This window comes from Schistocerca serialis, chromosome 3, assembly GCF_023864345.2.
Source record: "Schistocerca serialis cubense isolate TAMUIC-IGC-003099 chromosome 3, iqSchSeri2.2, whole genome shotgun sequence".
Classification (NCBI taxonomy): domain Eukaryota; kingdom Metazoa; phylum Arthropoda; class Insecta; order Orthoptera; family Acrididae; genus Schistocerca; species Schistocerca serialis.
The window spans coordinates 881,193,107-881,206,720 of record NC_064640.1 but is presented as its reverse complement, the minus strand read 5'-3'; positions in this window follow the sequence as shown (position 1 = coordinate 881,206,720).

The following is a 13,614-nucleotide window of genomic DNA, read 5'->3' as shown; positions in this document are numbered from 1 at the left end:
AATCATTAATAGTGGAAGTCTGGCTTGTTCAGACTCACTAATGGCATACCCCTTCTATGTAACAAAAATGTCAGTTTTAGTTGAATTGTGTATTATTAACTGTAAAAGCTGAGTCTACCTGTGATTTAGCAGCAATTTATTTTCTACAAGCCATGAATTTATGACGTGAACTGCACTATTTGATACGCTGCCTACGCTGCACTCAATATCCTTCACTATCAAGTCAGTGTCATCAGCAAACAGAAATATTTTAGACTCACCTGTCTTGGATTGTGTCGTAAAGCACGTACTGAGATTAACGTTCACGGCTTGATCCACTGCTTTTGTGCTCTTTCATCTCGTTTTACCTTTCTTTAGAGCACTTACGTGAACCCACATTCCCGCCTGTTGCTTCATTTTTTTATGTAGCAGCGAATAGATATTTCTACTAACGTTATGAAGTGTCGGAGAAAGTAACTGGGGTTATTGTCACATAAGTTATGTTACTAAGTATTTCTGGTCGTAGGTGCACAGAGACAACGCCCATCAAACGGGGTACTGTGTCATACCAAAAACTTTGTGTAAAAAATAGTGGTAAGGGCATACACTATTGGATATTAAAATTGCTTCACCAAGAAGAAATGCAGATGATAAACGGCTATTCATTGAACAAATATATTATACTAGAACTGACATGTGATTACATTTACAAAGAATCTGGGTGCATAGATCCTGAGAAATCAGTACCCAGAACAACCACCTCTGGCCGTAATAACGGCCTTGATACGCCTGGGCATTGAGTCAAACACAGCTTGGATGGCGTGTACAGGTACAGCTGCCCATTCAGCTTCAACACGATACCACAGTTCATCAAGAGTAGTGACTGGCGTATTGTGACGAGCCAGCTGCTCGGCCACCCTTGACCAGGCGTTTTCAGTTGGTGAGAGATCTGGAGAATGTGCTGTCCAGGGCAGCAGTCGAACATTTTCTGTATCCAGAAAGGCCCGTACAGGAACTGCAACATGCGGTCGTGCATTATCCTGCTCAAATGTAGGGTTTCGCAGGGATCGAATGAAGGGTAGAGCCACGGTTCTGAAATGTAGCGTCCACTGTTCAAAGTGCCGTCAGTGCGAACAAGAGATGACCGAGACGTGTAACCAATGGCACCCCATACCACGACGCCTGGTGATACACCAGTATGTCGATGACGAATACACGCTTCCAATGTGCGTTCACCGCGCTGTAGCCAAACACGGATGCGACCATCACGATGCTGTAAACAGAACCTGGATTCATCCGAAAAAATGACGTTTTTCCATTCGTGTTCCTAGGATCGTCGTTGAGTACACCATCGCAGGCGCTCCTGTCTGTGATGCAGCGTCAAGGGTAACCGCAACCATCGTCTCCGAGCTGATAGTCCATGCTGCTGCAAACGTCGTCGAACTGTTCGTGCAGATGGTTGTTGTCTTGCAAACGTCCCCATCTGTTGACTCAGGGATCGAGACGTGGCTGCACGATCGGTTACAGCCATGCGGAAAAGATGCCTGTCATCTCGACTGCTAGTGATACGAGGCCGTTGGGATCCAGCACGGCGTTCCGTATTACCCTCCTGAGCCCACCGATTCCATATTCTGCTAACAGTCATTGGATCTCGACCAACGCGAGCAGCAATGTCGCGAGACGATAAACCGCAATCACGATAGGCTACAATCCGACCTTTATCAAAGTGGGAAACGTGATGGTACGCATGTCTCCTCCTGATACGAGGCATTACAACAACGTTTCACCAGGCAACGCCGGTCAACTGCTGTTTGTGTATGAGAAATCGGTTGGAAACTTTCCTCATGTCAGCACGTTGTAGGTGTCGCCACTGGCGCCAGCCTTGTGTGAATTCTCTGAAAAGCTAATCGTTAGCATATGACAGCATCTTCTTCCTGTCGGTTAAATTTCGCGTCTGTAGCACGTCACCTTCGTAGTGTAGCAACTTTAATGGCCAGTAGTGTAGTTGGCAAATAATTAACATATAATCGGAAAAGTAATGGGCCCATTACTTTTCCTTGTGGGAGCCCTCCATTGTGACATTTTAGCTCGAATCATTACACACTCTTGGTGGGCTGTAGGGTACGAGTGGAATACGGGAAACCATCAGTTTATAATGGAACACCGGACCGGGATTCGAACCCGGATTTCCCGCTTTACGCATAAACCGGGAAATCTGGGTCAGATTCCTGGCACAGCACAGATTTTCGCTGTCGGCTTTCCATTATACAGCTGATGGTTGTCCGTACTCGCAACTGCAAATACATTTCATCTGGTTGATGACCGCTGTAGTCGCCGCAGTGCCTGTTTCTTGGGACCTACACGCACGTCCGAAGGAATATTGAATCGTACTTCTCAACAACACAGGTACTGCAACGCCATAGCGTCAAAAGCTTTGCTGAAATACAAAAAATACATAATTGTCACTTGTTGCCTGTCCATAGCTTGTTTCAGTTCGTTAACCCCTTTTATAAGAACGGTGTCCGTACTGCGATTTTTCCGGAAACCACACTGGTTTCATCCAAAAGGTTATTCGTTGTTAAATAATAAAGTAACCTCTTGGTGGAGTATGTATTCTAATGTCTTGGATAATGTTGGTAGAATAAAACGAGCCAATAGTCGGATGATTGTCTGGCAGGGTCCAAGTTTAATGGCTTTATGAGTATGTGCTTCTAGACTGTTGGGAAGATGCAGGAGGTCAGAGAATTGTTGAAAATCTCCGTTATTGTGGGCAGTAGTTGATCGACGAGAAAACTGATCATTTGCACAGTTGTACACTGAAGCGCCAAAGAAACCGGTATAGGCATGCATATTCAAATACAGAGATATCTAAACAGGCGGAATACGGCGCTGCGGTCGGCAACGCCTATATAAGATAATAAATCTTTGGTGCAGTTTTTAGATCGGTTACTGCTTCTACAACGGCAGGTTATCAAGATTTAAGTGAGTTTGAACGTGGTGTTGCCGGCCGGAGTGGCCGAGCGGTTCTAGGCACTGCAGTTTAGAACCGCGTGACCGCTACGGTCGCAGGTTCGAATCCTGCTTCGGGCATGTCCTTAGGTTAGTTAGGTTTAAGTAGTTCTACGTTCTAGGGGACTGATGACCTCAGAAATTAAGTCCCATAGTGCTGAAAGCCATTTGAACCATTTTGTGCGTGGTGTTATAGTTGGCGCACAAGCGATGGGACACAGCAAAAAAAATGTGTGTGAAATGTTAAGGGACTTAACTGCTAAGGTCATGAGTCCCTAAGTTTACACACTACTTAACCTAAATCATCCTAAGGACAAACACACACACCCATGCCCGAGGGAGGACTCGAACCTCCGCGCCGGGATCAGCCGCACAGTACATGACTGCAGCGCCTTAGGGGACACAGCATCTCCGACGTAGCGATGAAGTGGGGATTTTCCCGTACGACCATTTTACGAGTGTACCACGGATATCTGGAATTCGGTAAAACATCAAGTCTCCAACATCGCAGAGGCCGGAAAAAGAGCGGGATCAACGACGAATGAAGAGAATCGTTCACCGTGGCTGAAGTGCAACCCTTCCGCAAATTGCTGCAGATTTCAATGCTGGGCCATCAGTAAGTTTCAGCGTGTGAACCGTTCAATGACGTATCATCGACACGGGCTTTCGGAGGAGAAGGCTCACTCGTGTACCTTTGATGACTGCACGACATAAAACTTTACGAATCGCCAGGGTCCGTCAACACTGACATTGGACTGTTGATGCCTGGAAACACGTTGCCTGGTCGGACGAGTCTCGTTCCAAATTGTATCGAGTGGATGGAAGAGTACAGGTATTGAGACAACCTCATGAATCCATGGACCTCACCTCGCATGTCAGTAGGAGACTGTTCAAGCTGGTGAAGGCTCTGTAATTGTGTGGGGAGTGTGCAGTTGGAGTGATATGGGAGGCGCTGACAGGTAGCACGAACGTAAGCACCCTGTCCGATCACCTGCATCCATTCATGTCAATTGTGCATTCCGAGGGACTTGGGAAATTCAAGCAGGACAATGCGACACCCCACACGTCCATAATTGCTACAGAGTGGTTCCAGGAACACTCTTGTGAATTTAAACACTTCCGCTGGTCACCAAACTCCCCGGACCTGAGCGTTATTGAGAATATTGCGCCGCGCGGGATTAGCAGAGCGGTCAAGGCGCTGCAGTCATTGACTGTGCGGCTGGTCCCGGCGGAGGTTCGAGTCCTCCCTCGGGTAGGGGTGTGTGTGTTTGTCTTTAGGATAATTTAGGTTCAGCAGTATGTAAGCTTAGGGACTGATGACCTTAGCAGTTAAGTCCCTCAAGATTTCACACACAGTTGAATTGAGTTGAGCATATTGCCTTGCAACGTGCTGTTGAGAAGAGATCTCCACCTCCTCGTACTCTTACTGATTTATTGACAGCCCTGCAGGACTCGTTGTGTCAATTCCCTCCAGCACTGCTTCAGACGTTAGTCGAGTCCATATCACGTCGTGTTGCGGCACTTCTGTGTGCTCGCGGGGGCCTTATACGATATTGAGCTGGTGTACCAATTTCTTTGGCTCTTCAGTGTATTTTCGTGTCCTGCAACTACCGAACGAATACGCGCAATGGACTTTCTGACAGTATTTAGGCTTGCTGGCTGTATAAAAATTTTTTAGTTAGTAGCAACTACTGTTACTTTAAGGGAGTGTTGGTTTGCGCCCTCGTGCGCTGTTCAAGTACAGATGTCGGCCTGGTGATATAGTACAGAAAGAACACAGTAGAAGCGGAGGACTTACCACACTCTGATCTATTATAGGCTCTCTAATGAAGGCGATACAGTAGTGCCAGCAAATTCGTCGGGACACAGGATAAACAACCACAGGTTCTGTCGTAAAGACTCGTCAATTCGGTTCCTGTAGTGAAAGCGCGATCTGTGAGAAACGGAAAATTTGTATTGCGTGTTTTGGAGGGAATTGTGCGGCAGCAGGAAGCAGGCAGCACGGCAGGGCTTGATTCACGAAGTAGCCGCGGGCTTGAGTGACAGCGCCTACTAGCTTGCGATAGCGCACTCAGATAACTCACAATTACCGCGCACGTCCGCCCAGATTTATCTCGCACTCGTGTCCGATTGATTCAGATGACTTTTGCACGGCGACGCCCGATCTTAGGAAGATATCCTTTAATTGACAGTGCTCCGAATGGTTTATTCCCCGCTTTTAAATTGCGCCGGAACAGTTTGTTCCGCGCAGAGAAAACCAATTACTACGGGAGTGCCACGCGGATGATTCATGGGGCCCTGTCCTCAGCGCGTCGTCGAATCTGCGCCGGGTTCGCTTGTCGGTCTTAACTCGCCGTGAATAATGCCTGTGAAATAATGCACGTCTGCAAATAAGTTTAGCGCGACGAATGGCTCGCTCGGCTGCAGCTTATGCACGCAAGAGCATGCGATGGCTTAGTTTCTGTCGCTGCGTGCGCTGTGCTCTTCTGCGTTCAAAGATCTAAGCTATCTGGAAGAAAGCACTCCGTCTTCAGGTCACGAGTGGCCTACTGGGACCATCCGACCGCCGTGTCATCCTCAGATGAGGATGCAGATAGCAGGGGCGTGGGGTCAGCACACCGCTCTCCCGATCGTTATGATGGTATTCTTGACCGAAACCGCTACTATTCGGTCGAGTAGCTCCTCAATTGGCATCACGAGGCTGAGTGCACCACGAAAAATGGCAACAGCGCATAGCGGCTGGATGGTCACCCACCCAAGTGCCGGCCACGCCCAACAGCGCTTAACTTCGGTGATCTCACGGGGGACCGGTGTATCCACTGCGGCAAAGCCGTCGCCCAAGCTATCTGTAGATACGACGGATATTCTACAAGTTCTCGAACATACAACAAAATTATATACATGTGGCCTAAATACTATCTTTCTTGAAACTACGGGTCTTAAGATGACGCCCTGCCAATTTCAGATACGAACAATCAGTTGCTTGCTTTGTGGCAATGACGTAAGCGATAAAAGTTTAAAGAATAAAACAGAGTAGTTAGTACTTAGTTTAGAGGGTTTTAATGTTAAGAGGAGAAGGATTCGCACATTTAACGATTTATTTCCTACGTTTTAGACTGTTAAGAAGTGAGCTTCGAAAATTAGATGTTGTCGTGGATACATCGCACATGAAGAGCGTTCAATATGTCCAAAATCCGCGCGAACATAGCAATGTTTCCCAGTGCTGACAACCATGATCGTCAATAGAAGGTATGTGAGCTAACTGACAGTACAAGAACATGAATGCACTACTGGCCATTAAAATTGCTACACCACGAAGATGATGTGCTACAGACGTGAAATTTAACCGACAGGAAGATGATGCTGTGATATGCAAATGATAAGCTTTCCACAGCATTCACACAAGGTTGGCGCCGGTGGCGACGCCTACAACGTGCTGACATGAGGAAAGTTTCCAACCTATTTCTCATACACAAACAGCAGTTGACCGACGTTGCCTGGTGAAACGTTGTTGTGGTGTCTCGTGTAAGGAGGAGAAATGAGTACCATCATGTTTCCGACTTTGATAACGGTCGGATTGTGGCCTATCGCGATTGCGGTTTATCGTATCCCGACATTGCTGCTCGCGTTGATCGAGATCCAGTGACTGTTAGCAGAATATGGAATCGGTGGGTTCAGGAGGGTAATACGGAACGCCGTCCTGGATCCCAACGGCCTCGTATCACTAGCAGTCGAGATGACTGAACAGTGGACGTTACATTTCAGATGCGTTACGACCCTTGGCTCTACCCTTCATTCGATTCCTGCGAAACCCTACATTTCAGCAGGATAATGCATGACCGCATTTTGCAAGTCTTGTACGGGCCTTTCTGGATACAGAAAATGTTCGACTGCTGCCCTGGCCAGCACATTCTCCAGATCTCTCACCAATTTAAAACGTCTGGTCAATGGTGGCCGAGCAACTGGCTCGTCACAATACGCCAGTCACTACTCTTGATGAACTGTGGTATCGTGTTGAAGCTGCATGGTCAGCTGTACCTGTACACGCCATCCAATCTCTGTCTGACTCAATGCCCAGGTGTATCAAGTCCATTATTACGGCCAGAGGTGGTTGTTCTGGGTACTGATATTATCTCGCATTACAAATATGACATGTACGCTGACGACCTTAAGTTATATCTAAGTGCAAGTCCAACATACTTGTGCACAGCCATACAGCATATAAATACTGATTTACTTGCCTTACCTTGGTGGGTGCACAACATAGGTTTGAAGCTTAACTCATCTAAAACGCAAGCAATCTTATTCGCTCACAAAAGACTGTATACCACGCAGTCCAGAGACTCTCTTTAAGCCTTAATCCTAAACAGTATAGAAACAGACTTTTTTTCTTCTGCAAACAACTGGACTCAAGACACAACTACAATAAGTAAGAAGGTGTCAGCGTCACTTCATTTACTACAGAAATATAAAAAAAAATCCTTTTGAGCTTAAAAAGAAGCTCATAAGACCTTAATGCTCCCCATACTTGACTATGATGATGCCATTCTCCAAGGGCTTTCCTATGAAGTCTCAAGCAGACTGGAACTGACGATAAAAGCTTATGTGCGATACGTTTATGATTTCCGCTATTTCGACCATATCACTACAGCCTACGAACAATTATCATGGCTGCGTGTGCATAAGCGTAGAGACTACCATACTCTATGTCTGCTCTATCGTATTCTCAATCACCACACTTCCTCTCGTTCATCATAACCTCTTACACTACTATCTGAACAGCACACCAAAAATACACCTTCTCAACAAAGGAAAATCCTCTCTGTAGCATGACATAACGCCGCCGCGTTCTCTAAAACGTTTTCTGTATCAGCAACTCGACTCTGGAACAATCTTCCTCAAAAAAATCAGAGAAATTAAATTCCCTCCAAACTTCAAAACACAGTTAATCGCCAACCTTCTATCACATTAGCTATCTCTCTCATATTCTAGTCTGCTGCTCACTCTGGTCAGTCCCCCTCCCCCACATCTATTCCCTCCCACATGTCGGCATAGTTCTTTATTTAAATTCTATTCTTTCCTAATAACCGCTGTCACTGTCATTTCAATCTTCTTCCCTTTCTTTATCCTTTCCGCTTCTATAATACTAAACATATATTCAAATGTGCTAAACTAATCTATATGATTCCCTTTAATATTATTATTATTGTTACATATTCTTGCCTCCAGGAGAGTGGTTAACTTGAATGTTACGTGTTTATTCAGTTTTTCTCGTTGCCTTCTTCTTTTTCTCCTCCCAAAACCCCTTCATTCTTTGGCTGTGTTCCTGTTTCCTTTGCTCTGTCCATATTTTACCTGTTTTGTCCTTTATTTTATTTCATATTTCGTGTTCATAACTTTCTATCTGAGTTTGTCTCTTTCATTGATCATTTCAGGACTGATCGTACCTAGTTTTAGGTCTAAACCAGTTGATTTTTTTGATTGAACTGTTTACTACATCAAAAATCCTCTTTTATGTCTGCTGTTGTTCATTCTATGTATGGGTCCATAGAATTTTAGTCGATGTTTTCTGATCATGTCCGAGAGCCTCTCTTTGTGTTCATATAATTCTTTGGTTGGTCTCTTCATCCATATAACAACTCTGTGTACTGCTCCAAAAAATTTTCTAAGGACTTGACGTTCTAGTTTTTCTGTCTCTGTGAGGCCTGATGCTCCGATTGTGGTCGTCTCTGATACGTAGAGTGCTACTGGTAGTACAGCTGTACTGCAGTGCCTCAGTTTAGTCTGTCTTGCAATATTTCTTTTATCTTAGTGCGTACATGTCACTTTGTATGCTTTCTAGAGTTTTTCTGTTCTTTGTATGTTGGATGCCTTGTTTGATCCTCTTATTTGTGTATATTCCCCAAGGCATTTGAATTTTTCCACCTTTCCGTGTTTTGTGTACATTTCTTGGTTGTTGTTCTTTCTTTCCATGTATTGCGTTTCCTCATACGGTATCTGCAGACGCGTTTTCGCAGAGACTTCATGTAAGTGTTCCACTGCCTCTTGTGCCTCTTGTCTATTGTTGCTGAGTATTGTCAGGTCAGCTGTAAATACTAGACATTTTATAGTCGTCTCGCTTGCTTTTTCACAACTGAATTCCTTTTACTTTTCTTCCCACTGTTTGATAATTTTGTCCAAGACAGTGATGAATAAAAGCGGTGAGAGACCATATCCTTGTCTGAGCCCTGTATGTATCTCGAATGGGTCTGAGATATCTCCCATGAATTTTGTTTTGGATGTGGTGTCTGAAAGTGTCTGTTGTATGAGCGTTCTTGTTTTTCTGTCTATTCCATATTCTTTTAAAGTGCCATAGAGAACCTGCCTGTTTAAGGAGTCGCAGGCCTTCTCAAAGTCCATGAATGTGACTACAGTGTGGCGTTGCTACAGTGCTGTTCGTATGTCTGACCTTCAGCAGCGTTCGCGGTTTCCAAATCTGTTCAATACGAGACCTTCCTTTTCTGAAGCCTGCTTGGCATTCACCTATATTTGTGTCAGCTAGTGGTTATAGCCTGTTGAGAAAATTTGGAGACAATTTTGTAGGTGACTGGTAATAATGAAATACCTATGTAGTTATTAGTGTCTGTCTTGTCGCCCTTTTTGTACAGTGGGTGAATCAACGGACATTTCCATTCCTGTGGAATTTCATCTGTATTCCATATATCTGTAAGAACTTTATGGATTTTCTTCCTGGTGGTTTTTTCTTTGAGTTTATAGATCTCGGAGATAATGCGGTCTTTTACTGGGGCTCTACTGTTTTTTAGTTGTTTTATAATCTCTTCTACATGTGTTATTGAAGGCGGCTTTGAATGTGGGTTTGGTACTGTTTTCGTGAAGTGTGATTTTTATTTAAGCTTCTCGCAATTGAGGAGTTTATAAAAACAATTTTTAAGAATTTTGCAGTATTCTTAAGTATTTGTTTCCAGAGAACGGCCTGTTCTTTTGAAGCAAATATGTGAATTCTGATAACAGTTTATATTTTCCCTAAAAATTTTCTAGAAATTTCGCGTGTTATTTCTCTTGAAGTCTGCCTCGATTTCATTTAGACTATTTTTGTGATATGTCGTTTTCACTCTCCTAATATCTTTCTCGAGGATTATTTCTGTAGAAATCTTGTCATGTCTCTTTTGTTCTGTTACTGCTGAACTTCTTCCAGGCCTGGATTCTACATTCAATGGCCTGATCACAAGTTGCGTTTCACTATTTACGTTTTCGTTTCCTAAGCGGTTGACCCCAACGCATTTCATTCTGAGTTGTTCTCGTGAGGTCTGTCCAATTTTTTTGTTGAACTTTGATCAATTTCTTCAATAATTTTGTCTTTGTTTATCTTCAAGTATTCAGAGTCCAGTCTTATAATTCCTTTCTGTGCTGTCTTTCTGTTCGTGGGATTGGCTTAAGTGTTACTTGTGGCAAGTGATCACGGACTCGAAGAATCCTTTACGTGTTCGCACATTCAGAATTTCGCTTGTATTTTTGCTTGTTACAGCTATGTGATTTATTTAAAAATCTCTTCATGTGCTTTTTGGGTGTTTTCCACCTTGTGAGTTTTTTTTGTTTTTGAAATTGCGTTGACATAATTTTTAATTTAAAATTTTAACAGTGAAGTATGAGATGTTCCTCATTCTTTTTGGTGTGTTTGTGCGCTGTGTACGGGCCTGTATAGTTGTGCATTGACGTCTCCTAATACAATTTTCACATGTCTCTCTAGTATTTTATTTGTTATTTCTTCCATGTCTTCCCAAATGTCTTAACTCCTTGTGGTTTCTTTCTGTTGTGATCGTTTATCGGTGCTTGTGCGTTGATGAGCGTGGAGTGTATCTTTTGTTTCCTGATTTGAAGGTTATTGTACAAATTCTTTCTGATACTGAACTGAAATCTAGGATGTTGTATATTACTGATTTGTGAACGGCAAATTCTGTGCCAAACATTGTCGGTGTTCCTTTTCTGGCAGCGGGTTTTCCTTTGTACACTCCTGGAAATGGAAAAAAGAACACATTGACACCGGTGTGTCAGACCCACCATACTTGCTCCGGACACTGCGAGAGGGCTGTACAAGCAATGATCACACGCACGGCACAGCGGACACACCAGGAACCGCGGTGTTGGCCGTCAAATGGCGCTAGCTGCGCAGCATTTGTGCACCGCCGCCGTCAGTGTCAGCCAGTTTGCCGTGGCATACGGAGCTCCTTCGCAGTCTTTAACACTGGTAGCATGCCGCGACAGCGTGGACGTGAACCGTATGTGCAGTTGACGGACTTTGAGCGAGGGTGTATAGTGGGCATGCGGGAGGCCGGGTGGACGTACCGCCGAATTGCTCAACACGTGGGGCGTGAGGTCTCCACAGTACATCGATGTTGTCGCCAGTGGTCGGCGGAAGGTGCACGTGCCCCTCGACCTGGGACCGGACCGCAGCGACGCACGGATGCACGCCAAGACCGTAGTATCCTACGCAGTGCCGTAGGGGACCGCACCGCCACTTCCCAGCAAATTAGGGACACTGTTGCTCCTGGGGTATCGGCGAGGACCATTCGCAACCGTCTCCATGAAGCTGGGCTACGGTCCCGCACACCGTTAGGCCATCTTCCGCTCACGCCCCAACATCGTGCAGCCCGCCTCCAGTGGTGTCGCGACAGGCGTGAATGGAGGGACGAATGGAGACGTGTCATCTTCAGCGATGAGAGTCGCTTCTGCCTTGGTGCCAATGATGGTCGTATGCGTGTTTGGCGCCGTGCAGGTGAGCGCCACAATCAGGACTGCATACGACCGAGGCACACAGGGCCAACACCCGGCATCATGGTGTGGGGAGCGATCTCCTACACTGGCCGTACACCACTGGTGATCGTCGAGGGGACACTGAATAGTGCACGGTACATCCAAACCGTCATCGAACCCATCGTTCTACCATTCCTAGACCGGCAAGGGAACTTGCTGTTCCAACAGGACAATGCACGTCCGCATGTATCCCGTGCCACCCAACGTGCTCTAGAAGGTGTAAGTCAACTACCCTGGCCAGCAAGATCTCCGGATCTGTCCCCCATTGAGCATGTTTGGGACTGGATGAAGCGTCGTCTCACGCGGTCTGCACGTCCAGCACGAACGCTGGTCCAACTGAGGCGCCAGGTGGAAATGGCATGGCAAGCCGTTCCACAGGACTACATCCAGCATCTCTACGATCGTCTCCATGGGAGAATAGCAGCCTGCATTGCTGCGAAAGGTGGATATACACTGTACTAGTGCCGACATTGTGCATGCTCTGTTGCCTGTGTCTATGTGCCTGTGGTTCTGTCAGTGTGATCATGTGATGTATCTGACCCCAGGAATGTGTCAATAAAGTTTCCCCTTCCTGGGACAATGAATTCACGGTGTTCTTATTTCAATTTCCAGGAGTGTATATCCTGTACTTTCCTGTGTTGAAGTGGTTTTGGTCTGTGAAACGCGTTTCTTGTATTGCAAAGACTCTGATGTGAATTTTTTCTACAAGACCCGTAAGCTGTTTGAGTTGGCCTATCTTGACCACCGTATTTGTGTTGAGTTTGCCAATATAGAGTTTGTGAATAGGTTTCGAGAAGCTCCGATTCTTCTTCTTCTGATGATGTTGTAAGTAGGCTGCTTAGGTTTTTATGTTGGTAACGCCACGTAGCACTCTGTATGAAAATCACTGACTGTGCTGTGTGCAGTCTGTGGCTGGTTTGCATTGTTGAAATATTTGATATTGTAGTCTTGGGCAGTTGGATGTGAACAGCGCGTAGCGTTGCGCAGTTGGAGGTGAGCCGCCGGCAGTGGTGGATGTGGGGAGAGAGATAGCAGAATTTTGAGAGCGGACGATCTGGACGTGTGTCCATCAGGAAGAGTAAATTTGTAATACTGGACATCATGAACTGATATATATATATATATATATATATATATATATATATATATATATATATATATATAATGACTTTTGAGCATTATTAAGATAAAGACTTTGTTTGTTCTCTATCAAAATCTTTCATTTGCTAACTATGCCTATCAGTAGTTAGTGCCTTCAGTAGTTAGAATCTTTTATTTAGCTGGCAGTATTGGGGCTCGCTGTACTGCATTAGTTGGAGTAACGAAGAGTTTTTGTGAGGTAAGGGATTCATGAAAGGTATAGGTTATTGTTGGTCAGGGCCATTCCTTTGTAGGGATTATTGAAAGTCAGATTGCGTTGCGCTAAAAAATATATTGTGTGTCAGTTTACTGTTGATCAGAATAAGTAAAGAGAGAAATGTCTGAGTACGTTCAGTTTTGCTCAGCTGTTTGAAAATCAAATAACGTAAGAGGTTTACTGTTGTGTCTAGACAAGACAGCCTAGACACACTGAGAGGAAGCCGAAAGGCACGCGCTAAGCGAAAGCAGGATGGCGTGAGGTCTGAAACAGGATACGTAATGAATGCTATAAAGAAAAGTACGTAGCTTCTGGAATACTTAACTTTAATCCATCCTTTTGGTACATCTGGAGATTGTGGCGATACAAGTGAGACTCTTTAGATACATGCAATGTTACTAATGGCGCCTTGCTAGGTCGTAGCCATTGACTCAGCTGAAGGCTATTCTAACTATCTG